The following is a 24,299-nucleotide window of genomic DNA, read 5'->3' as shown; positions in this document are numbered from 1 at the left end:
CACGTACCCTGCTCAAATCGCGTGTGAGACTTCACTCGAACCCCAGTGATACACGTACCCCACTTGCACAGGGCCAATCGTGTGTGAAACTTCCCACGAACCCCAGTAATACACGTACCCCACTCGCACAGGGCCAATCGCGTGTGAAACTTCCTGCAAACCCCAGTAATACACGTACCCCACTCGCACAGTGCCAATCGCGTGTGAAACGTCCCGCGAACCCCAGTAATACACGTACCCCACTCGCACAGAGCCAATCGCGTGTGAAACTTCCTGCGAACCCCAGTAATACACATACCCCACTCGCACAGGGCCTATCGCGTGTGAAACTTCCCTCAAACCCCAGTAATACACGTTCCCCGCTTGCCGTGCTGGTACAGGGTTAGCGCAGCACTTTGCGCTGGATTGGGAATTTTGATGGCTTTTCCCTGCATGAGGGGCGTTCTTGGGGGCGTAACTGGCACTGCTGCAGGGTCGCTGCGCCATTGTGCACCACGGCTGGTTTTGGTAGCTAAAATCCATGAATACGCTGTGCGCGGAAATGGATTTTAGCGCACACGGCTGGCGCAGAGATTCGCACGCGCACACTGTGCGCCACTTGTGCGCTAAATTCTATGAATTACCCCCTAAATGTTCTATGCACACTAACTTGAAGCTCCCATTGTTTGGCCATTGAAGTTCTGATACACGTCTGGTCTGCCTATGCCAAATTGTATTAAACACAATTGCCCCAATATCATACTTAATGTACATTTCATATGCCGGCGACCCCTCGGGTGGCGCGGCCTGGCCAGTTTCCAAAGGTTGTCTACTGCAGCGGAAAAAAAAAATCCCACTAGACAGGAAGACAATTTCCCAGGCATGGTTAACTCTTACCTCTTTTAGTTGGGCGTTTGTACTTGCAAGTGCAACACTCGACCAATATCAGGACGTTTAAGAATCGGGGCACGACTCACCTGATCAATCAATTCGTCACTCAGCATGCAAATCGCCTGTATACAGGCACAACCAAGCATTGTCATGACCAACGTGTCTGGCACAATTATCCTCGCTTCCTGGACCCTTGCCTTGATGATCTGTGGGCGCTGCTCGTCGACCAGGGATCGGCTGTGTACAGATCTTTGGAGGAGTCTCTAATCACTTCTGCAGAGGTGCCCCAAACACCTTATGATCCTGGTCCGACAGCTTTGTCCTCGACTCGTCCTTGCCTTCAACATTGAGATGGGGCATCACACGGAGGGTCCCTATTCGGGCACCAATTTTGTAAGACCATATATAGAATAAAGGCATAATAACTATATACTAATGACATGCCAGTCATGAGGTTCATTTCCTCAAACAAGTCTGGTTTATTTCGAAGTATCTCAGTCGGCCGACCGGGTCTCAAAACCTCACGATGTGTGTTCACAGACACCATGAGAGGAGAGAGAGTGAGCATCAATAATACAGTCATGTATATATATATATATATATACATAACACATCATCATTGTACAGCATTATTCGGTCCACCCATATACATGACATGTGCATGACATCTAAGCTAGGGTTCAGTAATTGACAAGCCATGTGCGTACTTCATTCAGTCTAAACATTCGGTATTTCTAGCCAAGAGTGTAGAGACAGCTTACTGTTTTGGGGATCACGGGGCACTGGCACGGGGAAGGATATCATGTTCCAGCGTAGAGACATTCCTTGCTTTCCAACTAACGTTATCTATTTGCTACATTCGTAGGCTAAGGGTCAGACAGTTCTGAAGTAGAGAAAATACCGTCTTTCATGGAGGAGCACATTTAGTCGCAAATAATTCTTATTTAACTGCCTTCTACAACAGCATTTGCAAGCCAGGCTGGCATCTGGTTTGCTGATTAGTCGATGCTTATGTACAGCTTCAAGGCTTCATAGAATAAGGAAAACAATGTGCTTCTTGAGAGTTTCACATTCCTGCCTTGCATTCAAAGTTCAAGCTGCGGCCTCACACCGCGTGTAGACATGAAGCACAGAATATATATTCACAAAAGCATTTAGAGTACAAAATGGCGGACAATTACAAAATGGATTCCAATGGTTACATTCAGGTTTCATGGTTTACAATGTTTATCACATGATGCGATTCGCTTCTGGCCAACATTCTATTTGTGCTACATGATTGCATTGCAGTTTTACAGCATAGCACTGAAAGTTGGGGCAGAGAGCAGCGATGCGGTGGGCCAGGAGTGCCAGGTATTGATTCAAAAGCCAGGGAGAGAGGTAAGACCCCTGTGGGACACAAGTAGGGAAAAAGATAGCGGAGAGGAAGGACCCAAGTTGGACCTGGGAGGGTCGGTCGGAGAGGAAAGAAGTCAGCCACACCAGAGCCTGACCAGTGATACCCAGGTTATAACGAAGACGGTTGAGCAGGATGGCATGGTTGACAGTGTCAAAGGCAGAGGAGAGATCTAGCAAGATGAGGATGCAAGGGGTGTTAGAGTCAATGCTGGAGATCAGGTCTTCATGGTAGTGCCTGATATCCCTGTTGTGCTTCACAAATTGAACATATTTGAAGTTACTGCCTTGCAAATTGTTCATCATTTCAAAGTTATTGTTAGGCTGTAAATGTCACGCTCACCTGGTCTCCAGAGGAGCACCGAACGAAGCTGGGCAGTGACTGTCTCCACCTGCGTCACACGAAGCGGAGTGGTAATGGCTGCACGTGCCCTCTCTGTTTTACACTTCCATCACGAATAAAGGTTTGCCTGGAATGTTGAAACAAAATATTAACTAGCCATAAGGAGGAGGACCGGCTCCCACCTCCCATGAACTCCTTGTGCACCCCTCTACTATGTCTCACCTTAGAGTTATGAATGGAAGACTCTCCGTCCTGCAACTGTATACAGAGGTGCGTTGCTGTTCATAGGATCTAGTTACATCACTGATCCTGCGGGCTGCTGTAGAGTCTTGAACAACAGTGACCCTGTAGGTAAGTCTTTATGCCACTAGTTTCTTGGTATAGTTTGCTTAGAGTTCAAGTTGCCAAAATCCTCACTACTGTGCTTGTTTCTTTGTAGATGTGGTTTTGCTGTGCCCGATGAAGAGTGCCTCCTCTCCACAATGATGAGCAGAATTCCAGAGATGAGTTTCAACGATAACGCAAAGTGACAATGTCTAAAATACGATACTTGTCTCTCTGCACGACTAACCTACTGTTCCTTTTCTGTTCTGCAGGTGCGGTGACTCCAGAGTGGTGACCGTGTGAAGGTGTCTCGATGGATCAAAAGAGTGTGCAGCCTTCGGGTGAGTATTAGCGCTGGCGTAATGTTGAAATGTCTTTAATGTGGCCTTTTTCTTTTGCGCAGCTAACCTGATGTTTCTTTACTGTTCAGCAGGTGCCGTGACTCCGGAGTGGCGATCGCGTTTATGTGTCTCGAGGGATCACAAGAGTGTGCAGCCTTCGGATGAGTATTAGCGCTGGCGTAATGTTGAAATGTCTTCAATGTGGCCTTTTGCCTCTGCGTGGCTAACCTGATGTTTCCTTACTGTTTGGCAGTTGCGGCAGCTCCGGGGCTTATATAGCCTCATACAAGTAGTCCCAAGTGAAGTAGTCCTTCCACCACACCCTGCACAAGTAGTCCCAGGTAAAGTAATTCCTCCAGCAAGCCTCAGACTGGGCTGAATGTGATTCCTCTTCCCCTGCAACCTGCCTTACTTGAAAGAATATTATGAGTCCAGGAAGTCTTGAGGCAACCTTTTAGGGCCTTAACAGTCCTAATAGGTGCTAGTACCTGGTGCAGGCTGGTCTGCTCCTAATGTCTGGGGCAAGCACTGTGACAGTAAACAAACATAACAAAACTGCCTAAGAAATCATTAGTGAAATGTGGAAGAGCCAAAGTTGTGTATTTGCTTCTCAATTTGCAAGAAAATGTTGATACCCTTGTAGTGAAACGTGACATTGCAGACTATTTGTTGAAGTAAATAGTGTTGACACAAAAGATAAGTAAGTTTGCCAACATATTATAGACATCAGGAAGGAGAAAGAAGCTTTAGGGTTTCTACTGAAACACAATGATTTGTATAAAGGCAGCCTGATTGTACCAGATTTGTCTATGCATGATGTTCAATCTACAAGCAGGAGCAGTGGCGGTCAGTTCCAACGTCTATCTGTTGCAGAAGGGAATAGCTTTTATGAACATTACACTATGTATCCACTAGACTCATGTGAAGTCATGGACAACAGTTTAGAATTATACCAGATTTAAGCAACAAAGGTGCACCAATCATTATCTGGGAAAAATAATTTAGGTGCGCGTTCTTTCCCTATGATTTTCCCTACTGGAAAAGGAGACAGATTGGATGATCAGAATGTTCCAATTTCTTTTTCAGAATATCGCTGCACACAAATGTATTCTGAAGATTCCCGATTCTGCACCAATATTGAATATATTTTTAACTTATGTATGAAAGTGAATTTTCAACATAATGTTATGCTTTTGCTCATACACTTCAGACAGGAACTAAATTTCAAAATATTTCTGCATGTGAGATGCTGAATCAAGTAAAAGAGAAAATTACCAATATCCTTGCCACAATGAGAGGAACTAAGTAATATTGGTATAGAAGACATGCAGAGGTTAGAGGCATGATTAGAAATGTGGGCCCTCCACCTTGGTTTGTGACTTTAAGTTGCACTGAGAATGGTTCGGATGATCTTGCCGAATTGATTCATGAAAGCAATCCACAGAAAGAAGACATAAATCACATGACACCAGGAGAATTAAATTCCATGGACCCTGTAAGTATATCACAATTCGTCCATCACTGATTTTTAGTCATGTTACACTTTATATGTAATGAGGAAAATGGTCCACTAGGTTCTGTGGAACATTTCTTTTGGAGAAAAAGAGTACCAGGCACGTCGGGCTCCACGTATATATATGCTGTTGTGGATTAAAGATTCCCCTCAGTTTGGAAAAGAAAGTGATGAATGTGTTATGGAGTTTATACAAAAATATTTTATGGGTTCCATTCCTGCTCAGAATGTTAATGCTGATTTACGGAACAAGGTGGAAAGGTTTCACAAGCACTCGTGTGGGAAGTAATGTCAGATCAAATATAAAAAAGAAAGACAAGTACTACACTCAGTGCAGATTTGTCTTTTCTAGGCCTGTTATACCAGTTGGTTTAGCAAATTGTCTAATGTCATCTGTTCCACACAATGTTACTGGTAAATCCCCAGGAATACGTACCATTTGAAAAGAGGTAAAGAATGCCAATTCATTAATGATTGCAATCCTATCATTGCTCTGCTTTGGAATACAAATACAATTGTACAGTACATTGTAGATGATACAACAGCTGTTCCTTGTTATGTTACAATAACTGTGACAAAAGCTGAAAACAGCAATGCAGCTGAACTATGGGCAGACTCCTCAGCGGAAAAAGGTCTTAGTCAGAAACGTCTAAGTTTCAGTCCCAAGGTATTCTCTCATAGAGAGTGTGGAAGCAATGACGATGCATATCAGCTAACTAGTTTGCCTTTTAGCATTAATGCACTATATTTAAGTCTTGGTCAAGGTACTACAATAAAACAGGTACTGAAGCCTATGGGTGAAATTCAGCAGTTAGTTGAATGAGTACCTGAGAGTACAAAGATTCTCAAAACCAACTTGATTCATGCCTATTATCCAAACAGGTTTGCAGAGTTAGAGGATCTTTGCATGAAGTAGCAGAACGCTACTCATATCGAAATGTTGATGCAAACAATGACAGAGGATTACATGGACATACTGGTTGCCTAGTGAGACATGAAAACCAAGTCTCATCAACACATGAAACTGTCTTGCCTAATTAAAGAGAAAAGGAATTATTTTATTTGTGCCTTTTGTAGTTGTTCTTCTCACAGTGGGCAGTGAGTGATATGCTTGGAAGTTTAGAAACTTTTGAAGAATCATTTGTTGCACAAAAAAAGACTTACATATCCAAAATATGAACAATACATAAAATAACTGGGAAAAGAACTATGTCAAGAATAGCTTTTGCCACCTGAATCGGTAAAAGGGACTCCTACGGTCAGTTAAGCATCTGCACAAGGAAGTCAAAATGTTTTAGGAGAACCAGTTATTCAAAATGATGCGGAGCTCACCATTTAGGAAGTAGAAAGTGCAATGCAACAGACTAAAGTTGCAGATTTTAATTATGAGACCTTGGTAAGTAAACTTACCAAATGTAGAGCAGAGGAAGACTATTATAAAATCAAACACAGGTTTTTACATGGTTTACAACATGACAAGCATGAATGTTCTTCTGTCCAATACAGACCTCTATTGATGTATGTCAGTGGACAAGCAGGAACAAGAAAATCATATTTAATTCATGCATTGAGTGCAATGATACAAAATGTAACAGATTTCTCTCTATCAAGTATTATAACTGTTACTTTACATCGATTGTTGATGCTACAAGTGGAGCATGACAATAAAATGAGTATCAAAAACTTGGATAAAGTGCAGCACAAGAAGTAGGGAATGTTCTAAGAAAAGTATGTACCTTGATTATAGATGAAGTAAGTACAGTGTCTAACTTGATCATAGCTTTCATTCACTTGTGAATGCATCAGGTCTTGAAGACTGACTATGACATTTTGTTTGGAGGTAGATGTGCTTTTTTTGAGATTTGGTAAAATGTAGTCCTGTGAAAGATGAACAAATCTTCTAGATGCTGCAATCTAATGATCGACAAAAAATTATAAGCAGCTTTGGTAATTTCATCCTTTGTAATTGTTTTGAATTCCAGGAGTTTACTATTAATATGAGTGATCGGCACTTAGAGTATGCAGAAATGTTTAATACGATTTGTATAGGCATCCTTGAGGCGAATATCGAAACAGTCTTAAAAGCGAGAATTATTTCTAACATGTTTCAAGCAGGTTGCACTGTGCCTGATATCATGTTGGCTCAAGAAAAAAATTGCCATCTTATGCCATTAGAGTTAGATAAAAGAGCAAAGGCAAGATGTATTCAATTAGACAGTTCCATTTCTAAGACATCAGGTCTAGAATTGGTTTTAGAACTGTGCATCATTGTACAAGTAATGTTAATGATGAACGTGAATGTAAAAATTAGTCTAGCCAGTGGAGCAATGGGAAGAGTGGTTGTATTTCACACTTTTCCTCACAGTACAAATATTGAACATATTCTTGTAAAGTTAGTCATGTAGAGGAACCTCATTTGATTTCTCAGCATCTGCACACACAAGGCTTTTTGAGGATACCTTTGTGAAACGAGCACAATTTCCATTGTGCTCTGCATATGTAAATACTATACATAAATCACTATGGTTGACTTTGGAAGCAGTACTGATTGACATTGGTCATACAGTGTTGAAAGAAGGAACGTCATATGTAGCCCTGTAACTTGCAAAACATATTGAAGGTTTATTTTTAATAAACTTTGATGAATCGAACGTGACAACTGGCATTTCCTGCATTGAACAATATAATAGATTACATGTACTGTATGCTTCTCACTATGACCTTATACCACTTCCTGCTAAGCTTTTAGCACGAGCAAATAATAAGCATATTGTTTCAATTGACACCACTGATGCAAGAACTAGCTTCAACAGGAGAGAAACAGCTATGAGTGGAACTTTCATTTCTTAAAGTATCTGTAGATGAAAGACAAAACAACACACATTCAGCAATGTCAATCCAAAGTATAGTAGCTGTTGTAAGCAGAGGTGACATTTTTTTTCATAATAGACAGGAAGACAGTCAAGAATGATTAATGAGTATTTTCAAGGTGCTGGTGCAGGAAACAGTTAGTGTAGATAGATATATAGGAATGTCTTCCGAGTGGAAGCATGAGTGTCCACAATATTACACATAACACATTATTTTAGATGTTACAGAAAGGTTTTTTATAACTTCCTGTTCCTGATCAGAAAAATTAGACTTTTTTATGATCTCATAACAAAAGCTTTTCATGATATGCAATGCAGTGACTCTGGTTGTAATTTAAAGTTAAATCGGAAACATCTATTTTTTATCATAAGTATCTTCTAATAATGATTCAGATATATAGTGTAGGTACTATAAAAGGTAGCACGTTGGTTACACATTTTGTAAATAGTGAGGTTTGTATTTTCAACAACACTTTTAACCCCTTAAGTGCCAAGGATGAGAAATCTCATCCTTGACATTACCTTGGTAGAGCCAAGGACGAGATCGCTTGTCCTTTTTGGCACGTTGTTTTGAGCGATCCCTGCAAATAAAACAATGGTCCGAGGGTCCAGCAGAACTAGATTCAGAGAGTTGTTGGGTGGACAAAGAAAACAGTATATGGATGTTGCCTAATGCTTATATAATGGCAATGGTTACTATAGCCCATAGTCCAACACAAATGTGTGTGAAGAAGATTTGTCAGCACTTTGATTCTGTATGGTACTATGAGCACATTACAAAAACTGCTGAGAGATTGGTTTAAAATTGCATGACTTGTTTACAACATAACGTTGGGAAGGGAAAATCAACACCAAAAGGGAGCTTTGGTCCTCCCTCAATGCCCTTTCTAGTAATCCATTTCGACTTTATAGAAATGGAGAGATGCCAAAATGTTAAGTATGTCCTTGTAGTGGTTTGTGCATTCAGCAAATGGGTAGAGGCCTATCCCCTTAAAGACTGTTCAGTCATTTCAACAGCAAAGTCCATGTTAAAAAAATACTTTCCGAGGTTTGGGCTACCACGTGTTATATGGTCAGATAACGGGCCACCTTTTATAGCTGCTGTAATACTACTGATCTGTGCAGGCCTCTAGATTGATAAACAATTCCATTCAGCCAGACATCCAATGAGGGCCGGTCTTGTGGAACGAGAAAACGTTATTTTGAAAAATAAGCTGGCAAAAATATGCACCGAAAGTAATTTTAAATGGCCCGATGCCTTACCGCTAGCCCTGTTGTAAATGCGTACGTCTGTGCACTCAAACACTGGACTCTCCCCCTATGAATTAATAATGGGAAGACCAGTCAATGTATGGAATGTTCCACGTCTGAAAAAACTAAAAGATATAGAGTACCCTTTGCTCACTGAATATTGTAAACAGTTGACTCAAAACTTGCGTTTGATTCATCAGCAAGTGCAAGAGGCTCTTCCTGTCAGGTACACAGGCCCAGGCCATCATCTGCAATCTGGGAAATGGGTCCTGCTAAAGAACTTTGAAAGGAAGTGTTTTCTTGCACCTCGGTGGAAGGGACCGTAACAGGTGCTCCTGCCATGCAGACTGCTGTTCGAGTTGATAACAGAAAACATTGGATACATGCCACACACATGAAGAGAATCCCGTTTCCTTTGCCACATGGAAAAGAGACCGATGAATCTGATTCCAAGAGTGAACCAACTTTAATTGATCGCAAAGACATTGCCGAAATTCAGCCAAAACGACTTCCTGAACCCAAGGAGGGGTCTGGGCAGATTGCAAGAAAATGTGAAACATCAGTGTTACCTCAACCTTGTTTGCCTGCTGCCTCATCATCACCTTTTTCAGCATCACCAATTGGCACTGTTTCTTTATCCTCTTCAAACAACAAAAGTACATTGTTCATTGATCACACCGTACCAGGATCTTTGAGGTACAATCTAAATCCACAAATTCAGACGTAATTGCAATAGCCTTTGTTTCTGGCCCACGGATGGGGCTAGAAATGGAGGCCTATGGATAAGAAGCGTATGAGCTGTATTGGATTAAAACTCTGACACACGATTTCCCAGTGCTATTCCTGAAAGTTAAGGGCCTTGCAACCTAGTGTGAACAAGGTAGGGGCAATGGTACCGACACAATGAAATACTGATACTGATACTTGCTCCTGTATTATGGGCCCACTGAGATAAGCACTAAGCTTGCTGTCATCTAAAGAGGCTGAATTGAACTTGCTTGCATCCTGAACATTTTTCTGACTCAACGTGTGCTGCCGACGAGTTCCGAATTTAAATTTCGAACTACTGGTTAAAAGCTTAACAGTGAGGTTTCTCTCAACGGACACTGGGAAACTTTTTATACGGCATGCCTATATTTGCTCCTGCTGCCTCTTTCGCTGATGAAAAAATAATGAAACTATTAACATTGAGTCTGCTCTGAGAAAGACTTGGTCTATTAAGACTAAACTAATACTGACCATCGAACCTATCTGCATTTTATTTACACTAATTCCAGTGTCCTGGTATTTAGAAGTTATGCATCCAATGAATACTCTATTGCCCACTATTAATACTCCCACTGTGACCCCAGCTCATGTGCTATCACTCTTCCTCCATGAGATGTTAAACACAGGAAAGGTTATGATAACAATATTCTTTTATTGATTATGAATATGACACGTTGTTGGGTGTGCTCACATTTGCCCCTGCATGGAGAAAGAGAAATGGCTTAGTATATACATCCTTTACCCCTGAGTACCGCTTGTTATGCTGCACTAAGAGTTCTATTTTTTGGGAGATGGAATGATAGTACCGCTGGGAATTTTGATGGAACTAACATAAATGAATTTGAGAGATTGGTAATGACACCCTTGGGTTGTTCCGTGTTTTCAAATAGAAGCAAAATGAACACTGCATTGACCAGTCTCATTGATAGATTCTCCTGACCTTACCAATTGCTGATCACATTTAAAATGGCACCTGTAGGTAATAAGGATGCTATGCCTCCTTCATACACTATCATACACTATTAACCATAGCCCACATTCTGTCCCATTCTGTTTGCGGAAAAAGGGTTCTCATCCCATGGGTACATTTACCAGATGTATGAATACTGCTGTACTTGAGCATGAAGAAAAAACATTATATATAGGAAGTCCTGTCTATTTTGTATTTGGGGACCAAGCCTATACATGGTTGCCCAGAAACTGGGAAGGTACCTGTTATCTATGGGATACATTTACCTGGTGTATTTCTCGCTACTACCTCTGAAATAGCAAAAATATCCAAATCTTGCCTTCGACGAGGTGATGCTGATTGGCACATTTTTGGTGACATAGCTAAATCATTTATACCTTTTTGGGGATAAGCAATAAATTCATGGAATATTAGAAGACTGTCCAGGGTGTTAGAGAAAACGATCAATGAAACCATTGATATACTATATAACATTACACTAGAACAAAAAGAAATCAGATTAGTTGCACTTCAAAATAGAATGGTTCTTGACTTTATTTTGGCTGACCGTGGAGGTGTATGCAAATTAGTGGGATCAGCATGCTGTGTTTTTGTAAGCGACTCCTCCCCTACAATATTTGAAGCAATTAAAAGATTACACATTCTAAGTTCTGAAATCCACGGTACCATGGGTGGCTGGATTTTAAATGTAGGTGTATGGTTCTGGGAACTATTACGATCCTGGGGATGAAAATTGGTCTCAATCTTAATTATGATATTCATTATCCTTATACTCTGCTGTTGTTGCACACAATGTCTGACAGTCATCTGCTCCATAATCAGGAATAAATGCGTACAAATAATTAGTACAAATATACCGAAGCCGAAACAGAATATGATAAATGGTGACCATAAACATGAGAATGAAATAATCAAAGTGTTTATGGCAATCAATATTTATGATAATGATTATGATAGTGATTTGGGTAGTTCGAACAGTGACACTTGGTTCGATAACGATGCAATGTTCGGATGATGATATTGGCTTAAGGCCAAAAGGAGGGTTTGCACTGTAATGCAATCGTGTAGCACGAATAGAATGTTGGTCAGAAGTGAATCGCATCATATGATAAACATTGCAAATCATGAAACCTGAATGTAACCATTCGGAATCCATTTTGTAATTGTCTGCCATTTTGTACTCTACATGCTTTTGTGAATATATATTCTGTGCTTAATGTCTACATGCCGTGTGAGGCCACAGCTTAAACTTTGAATGCTAACGTAGGCAGGAATGTGAAACCCTGCAGAAACACATTGTTTTCCTTATTCTATAAAGCCTTAAAGCTGTACATAAGCATCGACTTATCAGAAAACCAGGTGCCAGCCTGTCTTGCAAACGCTGTTGTAGAAGGCAGTTAAATAAGAATTATATGTGACTAAATGTGCTCCTCCATGAAAGATGGTTTTTTCTCTACTTCAGAACTGTCTGACCCTTAGCCTAGGAATGTAGCGAATAGATAATGTTAGTTCGAAAGCAAGGAATGTCTCTGCGCTCGACATGATATCCTTCCCCGTGCCAGTGTCCCATGTTCCCCGAAACAGTATGCTGTCTCTACAGTCTTGGCTAGAAATACCGAATGCTTAGACTAAATGAAGTACGTACATGATTTGTCAATTACTGAACCCTAGCTTACATGTCATGCATATGTCATGTATATGGGCGGATCGAATAATGTTGTGCAATGATGATGTGTTATGTAGATATATGACTGTATTATTGATGCTCGCTCTCTCTCATCTCATGGTGTCTGTGAACACACGTCATGAGGTGTTGAGACCCAGTCGGCCGACTGAGATGCTTCGAAATAAAACAGACTTGTTTGGGGAAACGAACCTCATGACTGGCATGTCATTAGTATATGTTTATTGTGCCTTTATTTCATATATGGTCTTGCAATGCGGATTACACCCAGCTCATCTTCAGGCTACCCTCGGCCTCCTCCTCCACTTCCCTCATCTCTGACTGTCTGCCAGTAAGACTGAGATTCTCCTCATCGGCACACCTGCTGCCTCCTTTCCTGTAGCTCTCTGGCCAACCTCCCTTGACCCTGTTCCTGTTCCCATCTCTAAGGCTAAAAACCTCAGGGTCATCTTCGACTCCACAATCTCCTTCTCCCCTCACATCTCTCACATCTCTAAGAAGTCACACTACCAGCTGCACCTCCTCAGAGGTATTCTTCCTTTCCTCTCCTTCCCCCAGAAGCTCACCGTTTCCAGAGCTCTGGTTCTCTCTAGGCTGGACCATTCCAATAGCCTCTTTCTAAATCTGTCTGCTTCTACTCTCTGCCCCCTGCAACTTATCCAGAACAGGACTGCAAGACTTGTCCTTGGCCTCAATCCCAGGGATTGTATCTCTCCAGGACTGAAATCTCTGCACTGGCTCCAAGTGACTGTGAGGATTAAGTTCAAAACCCTCTGCATGGTCCACAAGGCGTTCTGGGGCCTGGGGCCTCAATACCTTCAACTCTCTCTCCCCAAATACCTTCCTTCTCGAGCTCTTAGCTCATCTACCTCAAACTCCCTCAGGGTCAGTTGCTTCTCCAAGCATCGAGTTGGTGTTAGATCTCGTTCTTCGGCTGATGCCTCCCTCTGGAACAGCCTCCCTGAAACTTGAGGAGAATCATCTTCGGTTCCAGAAGCACCACAAAACCTTAATCTTTGCTTCTGCTTTTTCTCTCCTCTCCCTTGCTGACTTCCTGGCTGACACTGAATTTGCACTGGTAATTAAATGAAATGTCTACAGGAAGTGAAACATGAGCATCAACAGTTCTAGATTGAAATGCTTTACTTCCTTTTAAATGTTCCTTCCTCCTGGCATGTTCAAGACACTTCTTCGGTGGCATGGATCAGCAATGCTGTAAATAAACAAATATAATTAGTACATACATGCCACCTCCAGTCCTACAGAATAGAAAAATTCCACAAAAGGAAGAGCCACTCAAAATGAATAGGTAACAGTAGACACAGTGGAGATAGCATGGGTGGGTAGAAATAAAGATGGGAGAAGTACAATATGTACATGGCTGTAAGCAATGTGAGGGTTCACTGGGTAGGAATACAATTAATGGAGTACGGTGGGTGCGTGAGGGTAAAGAGGTTGGTGATAGGATGCATCTGTACATGTAGAGAAGATGGGGATAGAATGGGTGGGATTAGAGAATGTGAATGTGAAAGTAGGATGGTAGAAGTAGAGTGGTTGGAGATAGGATGACTGGCCGAGCATAAAAACAATGGTGGTAGTGTGGGAGGGTGGGTATATAGGATAAATTGAGCGAATGGATGGATCTAGAAGGGCAAATGGACATGAGAAAAGAAAATAGAGGTAGAGAGGGTAGATAGAGAAACAGATGATTGTGGTAGGGTTGACAAGTGGATGGAGGCAGAGACGATGTAGGTATAGTGGGTGTTTGTTCCTGATCATTTTGTAAAGGGTTGACAATGTTCTACAGGTGCCACTAGAGTTAGAAATGTACACCACCTCTTCAGTTTCCAGGGGCACCAATGGGTAGCATGGTCAAAACGATTGTACAGCCACTCATATCCTATAATATTGCATACGTTCCATCCCTGACCCAGTGTGTTCATGCCACCATGTTTGTGGAGTAATGACTGTCCCATCTGTGAACAGGTCAGCAAACGCTCTTTAGCCAAACTGTTCCCAAAGTGCTGCCAGTGAGGATTCCCAAGTGGGACCCAGACCGGGGAAACTCCACAGCGGAAGCCATTTATAATATGGATATACCTCAGCTCCAGAGCACCTCAGCAGCCACCAGGCCAACAGAATGGAGGAGACTGGGTCAAACTGGCAGTCATCTTTGTATTTGCGGTCTATGACGACCGTCCTTAGGTCTGATCCACAAGCTTCCAAGCGCTCGAGTTTGACATGAGGTCGTCGTAACCTTTCCTCATACCAGCAAGAGGCATATTGGACCTGTGCAGCTAACCAGTATAGTTCAAGGTTGGGGGCAGTGAAACCCTGCTTGTGGTATGGGGGAGTCTTATCCAACCATTTCTTCCGGACCATCCACGAGGCCACAGAAATTGTGCACAGAGCCCTTGGAATTTGAAAAAGAAAGGATTGCCAGACTGTGGCATTGGCAATTATGTATGAGAGTGTAGGTCCTAACACCACTAGGGACAGTTTACCAGCCATCGTGACTGGAAGTGCTCTCCATCTGGTCAGCCTGCCACCACATAAACCTCCATATCCCCATAGTTATCTTTCAGGAGGGAGGGTTTTGGACCAGATACTTTCAGTCCTAGGTATTTAATCCCATTGGGAGACCAGCAGAGGGGATATATGCCCCTCGGCTGTTTAGGGAAAATCTCTGATTTAGTATAATTTATTTTGGACCCAGAGAACCCCCCCAAGTGAATTATATCCCAAAGGATAGGATCAAGATTTGTCTGAGGGTCCCTTACATTTAGTAAGATATCATCTGCATATAGTGAAACTTTATCAGGTGGGCCCCTAAAACGGATTCCCCGGTGTCTGTGACGGGCACGGATCATATCCGCCATTGGTTCGATGGCCAGGGCAATGAGGATCGGAGAGAGTGGGCAACCCTGCTTCTTCTTCTTCTTGCTGATAGATTTTTATCCATCAGAGGTGATTTTTGGATACCGAGGCTTGAGCCTCATTACTCCATCTTCTCGGGTTGAGTATGTAGTTGTGGGTTTGCATTCTTCTTGGTCTGTGTGGTCTTGTCACAGTAGGGCTGGTTTCACAGGGTCTTCACAGTGATGGGCCGTAGGTAGCAGTAGAAGGGGTTTTCACTGGTGGCAGTGAGTCTTCTGATCAGAGGGTTCGGGTTCTGATCCAGTCCTTGGCAGAAGTTCTTACTCAGCTTCACTAGATGTTCGTCCAACATCTCAATGTCCAGGTCTCTGTGAAGGTCTGATATTCTTGTGAAGATTGGAGCTCCATTTGTTATCCGCAGGGCCTTGTTCTGGACTATCTGAAGACTATTCCAGTGTCGCTGGCAGGTCATCCATGCTGAGGAGGCATACGTCAGGGTTGGTCTGATGATCGCCTTGTAGACGTTGATCTTTGTCTGGAGGGGTATGGACTTGGTCTTCAGGAGTGGGTACAGAGCTGCCATCTTTTCTGTTGCCTTCTGCTGAGTATTCCCGATGTGGCTTTCCCAGTTGAGTTTGCTGTCCAGGGTCACAACGAGGTAACAGCTGCTGCTCTCCCATCTGATAGTCTCCCCGTTGAGGCTGATGTGTGGGTGCTCCTTGATCTTCTTTCTGGTGAACAGCGTTGCGGTTGTCTTGCTGGTGTTGAGTTCTATCTGCCAGTCACTGTACCATGTTGCGATGGTGTCCAACGAAGCTTGCAGGTTCTTCGCCCTGTGTACCCCTGCTTAGCCCAAGGGGTATAGATTTATAAAAGTTGACTAAGACACTGGCTGTGGGGCATGTGTATAGCAGTTTAATACAGCAAATCATTTCTGGGTCAATTCCCATTTTACAAGGACCACCCATAGATACTCCCATGAAACCATGTAAAACTTTCTGGGCGTCAAGTGGCACGGCCACCGCCTCTGCCGCTGGGTGAATTCTTGCCATCAATTGAATAGATGCCTAATATTCATTGACGTAGACTTTCCTGGGACAAAGCCCCCCTGATAAATGTGGGACATTAGTGGGAGAAGTCTATTTGCGAGAGCTTTGGCATACATTTTGGTGTCCACATTTATGAGGGAGAAGGGCCTGTAGGACCCACATTCGTTGCTTGGCTAGTCGGGTTTGAGGATGATGGTTATAGTGGCATTGCTCAGGGAAGTAGGCAAGATGTCCTCACAAAGTGCCACCACCCATACCTCAAGAAGGCGGGGGAACAAGTAGGACCACGTGTTCCTGTTAGAATTCAGATCAGTGAGACCATCCGGGCCAGGGGCCTTGCCCCAGGTAGGTTGGTAACTACCGTAAGGATCTCTTCCATCAACAGAGGGCCTAGAGACTTTCACTTGTTTTGGCTTTCAGTCGCGATAAGGGTTTCCCTTCAAGAAGGGAGTTTATGGGGGGGCGTGGACAATGGACTTGCAATGAGGACATGATCCCTCGTTGCTTCCGGGGCCGCCAGCTGGATCCTGACATAAATCATGCAATCCTGAGCCGCTAAACCTGCAGAAACAAATCCCACAAGCAGCGGAACACTATCACAACGGGTCACTGCAATTTGGGCCTGAACCAGAGCGTGGCTTGAGAGTTACACGGTGTGGAAAACAGAAGCAACCGTCTGCGAATGGTAACGAAGATGGCCACCGGGACTGTGAGCTGAGTGTAAGGCGTGCAGTGCGGGTACATCTCCATCGCTCCAGGTGCCCTGCAGCATTAACTGTCATTGCGGTATTTCCGTCTGGTTGAGGTGAATGAATATTGGTTCCAGCCTGAGAAGGCCCGAGGGGAGGGTGTGGAGAGTGCTTAAGAAGGTGGATAACTGCTGGCATCCACTGCTCAAAGGCGAGGCAGTGCCATCTGGCCAGAAGACGCCGGTGGGGACTCCCGAACGATGAGACCGCAAGCACCACAGCGGTGAAGAGGGTTGCAACAACGTCTGCCCTGTCATTGTCCCAGCGACTAGGAGAGACAAGACCTGTCTACGGTGCATGCAAACTGCAGTGCAGTCGTTACCGAGGCACCGACGGCTGCCACTGGGGGTCGCCTGAAACTACGCAGCTTGACTGCCGCGCAGACAAAAATGCACAGCCCGGGAGTACCCCAAGTGAAAACGATCTAGGCCAGCAATGACTGAGGCAATTCCTGGGGTAAGGAAGCGACTGAAGGAAAAAGAAACAAACACGTCTTCCCCGCAAGTAAGGAGCCGGAAAATAGGACTGCTTAATACCAGTAATACAAAGCAGTGATACCTCTACCCCGACACGACAGAGTACTATATAAAAATGCTCACAACACAACTCTAGAAGTGTTATTGGGATAGTGAATTACAATACAATTCTGCAGAGCAGCTGTGAATTTAAGGTAAGCTGCCTGTGGTCTGTGAGTGTCTGATACAGGACAAATGAAAACAGCACACTGATTTAGCAGTGCATCAAACTGGCAGTAAGTTACGATATGACTGAGTGCTGAGTGCCCAGGAACTATACTGTAAAGTAGTGCATCCTTGGTGACCGCCACAATTTGAATATATTCCTCCTGGAATGCGATTCAAGGTCATCAAATTTGTTTTTCACAACTTTCATTTCCTTTGCCAGGTTTGCCACTGTATTTTGGAGGCCCTGCATGCTATCTTCTGTCGCACCAATCCTTGTTTCAGTTTCAGTGATGCACACAGCTTCCTTAGTGAGCTATGACCTCATGGATGCCAAGTTGGCTGTTATGTCGTCAAGTTTCTTATGTACAGGTGCAAAGCCCTTAGCCATAAATTCCATCATGTGAGTGAGGTCCGGAGGTGGGGTATTGCTGGGTTGAATCTGATCCAAATGAGAGCTAGTTGAGGGCTCAGGGCTTTCACAGGTGGCATTCTTAGCAAATTTGTCCATTGCCCCTGTCTTCTTCCTAATGCCTGCACCACTAGTCATGGCAGACAGGTGGGAGGGCTAGTGTGGAGGTGGGCACCGGGATCGCAAGCAGGGAGTCTCCACCTTCAGTCACCTTTAATTCAGCTTGTATCAGTGCCCACAACTTTGTGAAGATTCCCTCAAGGCTGGTAGTTAGCTCAGGCAATCCACTCTGATCCGAGGGGAGTCCGGGGTTTAGCAAGGGAACCTGGGGATAGAAGGTCACCCAGGTAGGTGGTCAAGGGCACAAGAGCAGTGGCTGAGTCATTTGTCACACTTCTTGTCACTCTGCAAGCCCACAGAGGTCTGGGAGAGCCAGTGGGGATGCAAATCAGGGCCCGGTAAGTGAACCTCAATGATCCTCATGGATACGGGCCCCTGGAGCCAATGGTGCACTCAATTCAGTGAAGCTGTTGGTGTAGCAGCGCCAAATGGATCCCTGAAGTGTTGTCCGACCCTCCACGAGCCCATCAAAGTCCCGGCTGGAGCAGTTAGTATGCTAAGATATTGTGTGGCATGGGAAAATGCCCATGGAGGCCCACCACACAGTTCACTTGAGTGCAAGCGCCCAGATCTTAAAATGGCACAGAGGAGAGGTTCCAGGTGAGAGGACTCGTACCAGCATGGGGCTAGCCACTCACTGCAAACGAAGTCCAGGCATATTGTAATTGATTCCAACACGGCACTCCACCTAAGTCAATGCCTAGTGTGTGATGCACAGCTGAAACCCTTAATTATTTATTGATATCTATAAGTTCTTTTATTTCTGAATATTCCTCTTTGAATCCCCTTTGAGTTCCCCCCGGTCACACTGAACCAGGAAGCAGGCTGTTTTGCAAAGTTAAAATATGTATTTATGGATTTGCACAATATATATATATCACACTACTTTAATGGTTATACAATGATCACCAAAGGGGTGATGTCACGCTAAACAATCTCTTTAATCAGAAGGAGTAACGATAGAAAAAATAATGCAGCACAGAATAATACTTTTGTGTGTTCAATCAAATGCAAGGTGATTACTCTTTCCCCCTGCACACTACTCATTCCCCCCAATATGCAATACGAAGCGATGGAAGGAGAGAAAACAGGTTTCAGGAATACAGAATTCAACACGGGATTATCAATCCCAATTTCCTCCCAGCAAACACAGTAAAAAACAGGAATGATTGCAAACTGATCAAAATGGCTTAAAGTTGGCTTTGCATAAATGGTAAAAACACTGAAAATGGATTTAATTCACTAAAATTGTTTCAATACTAGTGGGAGCCGCTTTGTATGGTATCAGATAAACAGTAGCAATGATTATGGAGTAACTTGCAAATTGAAAACTTAATTCTGAGGCAAACTTTTCCGTGCGCGATAAGCGCGATTGCGGACAAACTCCAAGGAGTCGGGATCATTGGAATGCTGAGGAAGTTAGCTTCAATTAGACACTTGAATTCCGTTTCTAGTATAAACGGTGAAGAGGTTATGGAGGTTTTTGTGGAGGTCGTTTTTTTAGAGAGAGTCAAAATAGCAAAACAAGAATGCGCTTTTTAAAATTAACAAACAAGGTTTCTTTACACTAGGGGAGACTATGAAGATGCAAACTACACGACAGCGCAGCCACCAGCCCAGGATATCACTGATTGGTTTGGCCTGCCGAGACGCTTGCCTATCTTCAGAAAATATATCAGCGCAAAGAAAATTTTAACGCTACTATTACAAATTACTATAGGGTAAGAGAAAGAGTTCAGGCAAGACAAATGGATTTTATTGTTGTTATTTTGTTATTGTTATTTTGCATTTATATAGCGCCTTATATACCATTGGTATGGTCTGAAGGAGCTGGTAGGTTGAACGCCCTTGGGAACCGAAGTTCAGGTCATAGAGAGAGTAGAGAGATTCAAAGTATGTGTGAGCACCGGACATGTGTGCAGCTGGTGCGGTATTCATGTAATAGCTGCTTCTTAGCGGTAGGTGTGGTGATTGAGAGATCAGGAGTATGTGTTCGGCCTGGCAGACTTTATCCAGACCGAGATGTGGCTGCGTTAGGCCTGAGGAGAACGCCTGGCTGGGGGGGGGTGTAACCAGCAGTGTTTTACTTAGAGTGATGTGTAGTATGCAGCAGATGTTGGTATGAGAACAGTTATACCGAATGGTGTCATAGTATCTCTGTGTTCTAGTTGAGTGATGGTGTAGAGGGGAGAGTAAGCGTGGTGGTGTGATATGATGCGTTGTATGCTCTGTCAAGGGGTTCTCTGCATTCTAAACCATGCTATTTACTATATATGTCACGCAATTCAATGTGCTCCAGTCCGGCCATGCACTCCTATCCATTCCATGCATCACAATCTGCTCCACAAACTCCGGTTCACTCAAACACACTCATGCGCTCCAGTCCGCCCCTCGCGCTGTAGTATGCCCCACGCATGCCCTATGAATTCATCTGTTTTGTGCACTTGCCCCCTCTATGCACTCACCCCCTCTACGCACTCGCCCCTCTACGCACTCGCTCCCTCTACGCACACAGCCCCTCTATGCACTCAGCCCCTCTACGCACTCAGCCCTTCTATGCACTCAGCCCCTCTATGCACTCAGCCCCTCTAGGCACTTAGCCCCTCTACACACTCAGCCCCTCTACGCATTCATCCCTTTCTACGCATTCATCCCCTTTTACGTGTTCATCCCCTTCTACGTGCTCATCCCCTTCTACGCACCTCTTTTTTTCATATGCGCTCTTTCGCTCATTTGCACTCGACTGCTCTATGTACTTGTCAGCCCTACACACTAGTCTGTTCTATGCAGCTCTCCATTCTATACGTTCTTCTGGTCAGCTCATCCATCCTGCTTCGCTCATCAATCAGTTCCCCATACTCACCCATTCTACGCACTCATCAGCTCTGCATGCATTCTGCACTCATCGTTCTACATGATTATCTGGTCTGCACACTCATCCGGTCTATGTAACTCCTCCACTCTAGGCATTTGTCCGCTTTATCCCCACGTATGCACCATACCTTCAACTGCTCTACGCATTCATCCACCCTACGCAGTCACATGCTCCTCGCATTCACCCGCTCCCCGAACTCATCAGCTCTCCATGCGCATCCGTCCTCCGCACTCATCCGCCCTCCGCTCTCATCTGCCTTCCGCACTCATCCGCCCCGCACTCATCCGCCCCCACACTCATCTGCCCCCCGCACTCATCCGCCATCCTCACTCATCCGCACTCATCCGCTGTCTGCGCTCATCCACTCCCCATGCTCATCCGCTCCCTGCGCTCATCCGCTCCCCGCGCTCATCTGCTCCCCGCACACATCCGTTCCCAACGCATTCAACAGCAATATGCACCCATCAGCCTTATATAGTCATTCACTAATACGCAGTAATCATGTTCTATCTATACGTCTGCTCTGTACATCCCTCCGCTCCGTACACCCCTCCGCTCCGTACACCCCTCCACTCCGTACACCCTTCCGCTTTGTACACCCCTCTGCTCCGTACACCCCTCCGCTCCATACACTGCTCTGCTCTGTACACACCTCTGCTCCATACACTCATCCGCTCAATATACTCATACGCTCTGTACACTCATCCGTTCTGTACACTCATCCGCTCTGTACACTCCGGTGTTCTATGCACTCAGGCGCTCTATGCACACAGGCGCTCTATGGGCTCAGGCGCTCTATGCACTCAGGCACTCTATGTACTCAGCCTCTCTATGCACTCATCCGCTCTACACACCCAACCGCTCAACATGATCGTCCATTCTGTACACTCATCCAATTTCGATATTCATTCGATTTGTTCATTCATTTAAATTATATAGTCATCTGTTCTTCCTCTCGTGCATTCTTTCACTCAGTGCATTCATCTGGTCCACACGCTTCATCTATTCAAACTATTTCGCCCACGCCATTCATTTCATTTACTCCTCATGCATTATGTCTATTTCAGGAGTTATAAGTCTCTTTACTGTTTCCGTATGATTTATTCTTATTAACCACTTCATTGTTTTGATCTATTTTATTCGGATACTTCTGATTGTCCTTTTACTTTATGTTAGGGGTTTACTAGCTGTCAATTTCTCGTATCAGGTAGTTTGTTGGGTTTGTGTCATTGAGATGCTGTTAGTCTGTTTGGGTTAGTCTGGTATGGGTTGGTTTTAGGGGAAGAGCCAGGTTTTCAGCAGTTTGCGGAGTGACATTAAATACTCAGTTAGGCGAATGTGGGGTGGGAGTGAGTTCCATAGGGTGGGGGCCAAGGCTGAGAATGATGATTCGCCTAATCTGACTGCGTTTGTCTTAGGTATGACTAGGAGGCCGGCTGAGCTTGATCTTAGGGTGCATGGGGGGTGATAGGGTTTTAGCTTGTCTTGAAGATATTGAGGTCTGGTTTTATGCAGTGCTCGATGGGAGATGCATAAGGTTTTGAAAGTCACCCTTCGTGCTACAGGAATCCAGTGCAGCGTTTTAAGGGCTGGGGAGCTGTGGTCTCTTGGGCCGAGCGCAAGTAGCATTTTGGCTTCTGCATTTTGTGCCCTTTGGAGTTTATTCAGTTGGTAGGCGTGGATTCCGAGGTATAGGGGTTTTGCGTAGTCCAGTCTTGATATAACGATTGCTTGGACCGCGGAGAGTCTGTTGGGAAAGGAGAGATATGGAAAGATGCGCCTCAGGGTTTTAAGGTGTTAGTGGCAGGATTTTGAGACGTTGTTGACTTGGCGCGAGAAAGTTAGGTCAGAGTCGAGGGTGCATCCCAGATTTTTCACTGAGTTGGAGGAGGTCAGTGAGTTGCCCATGGCGGTTGGCCAGGGTAGTGGGTGCGGAAGAAGATCAGAGTTGCCACAAACCATGATTTCCGTTTTGGAGGGGTTTAACAAGAGGTGGCTTTGGGTCATCCAAAGATCTATGTCAAGGAGGCAGGAGGCCAGGTCAGGTCGGGAGTTGGGTTTTGAGTTCAGGAGTTTTAGAGTTAGTTGAGTGTCGTCGTAGTTGTAGCACAGGATGTTGTGGGAACGGATTATTGGTGGGAGGGTGATCAAGTAGAGATTGAACAGGAGGGCGGATAGGCATGCCCCTTGTGGGACTCCCGTGTCGACCGGTCGGGCTTGGGAGGTATATGTGAAGAGTATCGTTATTTGGTATCTGTCTTTGAGGAATGAAGCTATCCATTTAAGAGTGGCTCCACAAATTCCTAGGGAGTGGAGGCGGTCTAGGAGGATTCTGTGATTGATTGTGTCAAAGGCGGCGGATAGGTCAAGAAGGATTAGTGCGGCACATCCCGCGGAGTCTGCTGTCATTTTAAGGTCATCCCAGATAGCGATTAGGGTGTTTTCAGTTCCGTGATGGGCTCTGAAACCTGATTGTGCGGGGTCTAGGAGATTGTTGGCTTCGACAAAGGCATTTAGTTGGGAGTAGGCGGTTCGGTCAATGAGTTTGGCAAGGAACCTGGTGTTTGAGATGGGGCGGTAGTTTTTGAGCTCGAGAGGGTTGAGGGAAGGTTTTTTAATCAGAGGTTAGACATGGACTGTTTTGAATGCGTCAGTAAAGATACCAGAGGAAAGGGAGGCATTTATGATGAATCTTGCATGTGCTCCTGCGCAGGTGGAGGTGAAAATTTCTTTGAGGGTTGTTGCTGGGCAAGGGTGTAGCGGAGAGCCAGATGGTTTGCGGGCAGAGAGAAGTTTGAGAAATTGCTCTGGTGATATTGGACTAAAGGATTCAAATGTTGGTTGTGTATTGGTTGCAGCTGGTGGGCAGGTCGGTATGGGGAGAGTATTGCCTGGTGGATGTAAGAGTGCCAGTTTGGTGGTTAGAGTATTTGTTCTTTTGAGAGCTCTGGTGTAAAAGTGGATGGAGAGTGAGTCGCATAGTGATTGCAAGGACATTGGGGCGGTTGTGGTGCAAGCCGGTTTGGTGAATTCAGAGATTTTTGCAGTTTGGGATTCGAGGGTTGCAGTGGGCTTTTTTTGATTTCCAGATTTCGGCCTTGTACTGATAGAGGTGTTGGGCCAAGGTGGCCCTGCTCTCCTGGGTTTTGTCTTTCTGCCATTTGCGTTCTAAGTATTTATATAGTTGTTTAGTGGTCTTCAACTCGGG

Source organism: Ambystoma mexicanum, chromosome 5q (genome assembly GCF_040938575.1).
Source record: "Ambystoma mexicanum isolate Mex_15411 chromosome 5q, UKY_AmexF1_1, whole genome shotgun sequence".
Classification (NCBI taxonomy): Eukaryota; Metazoa; Chordata; class Amphibia; order Caudata; family Ambystomatidae; genus Ambystoma; species Ambystoma mexicanum.
The sequence above is the reverse complement of the archived record's forward strand: the minus strand, read 5'-3'. Positions refer to the sequence as shown.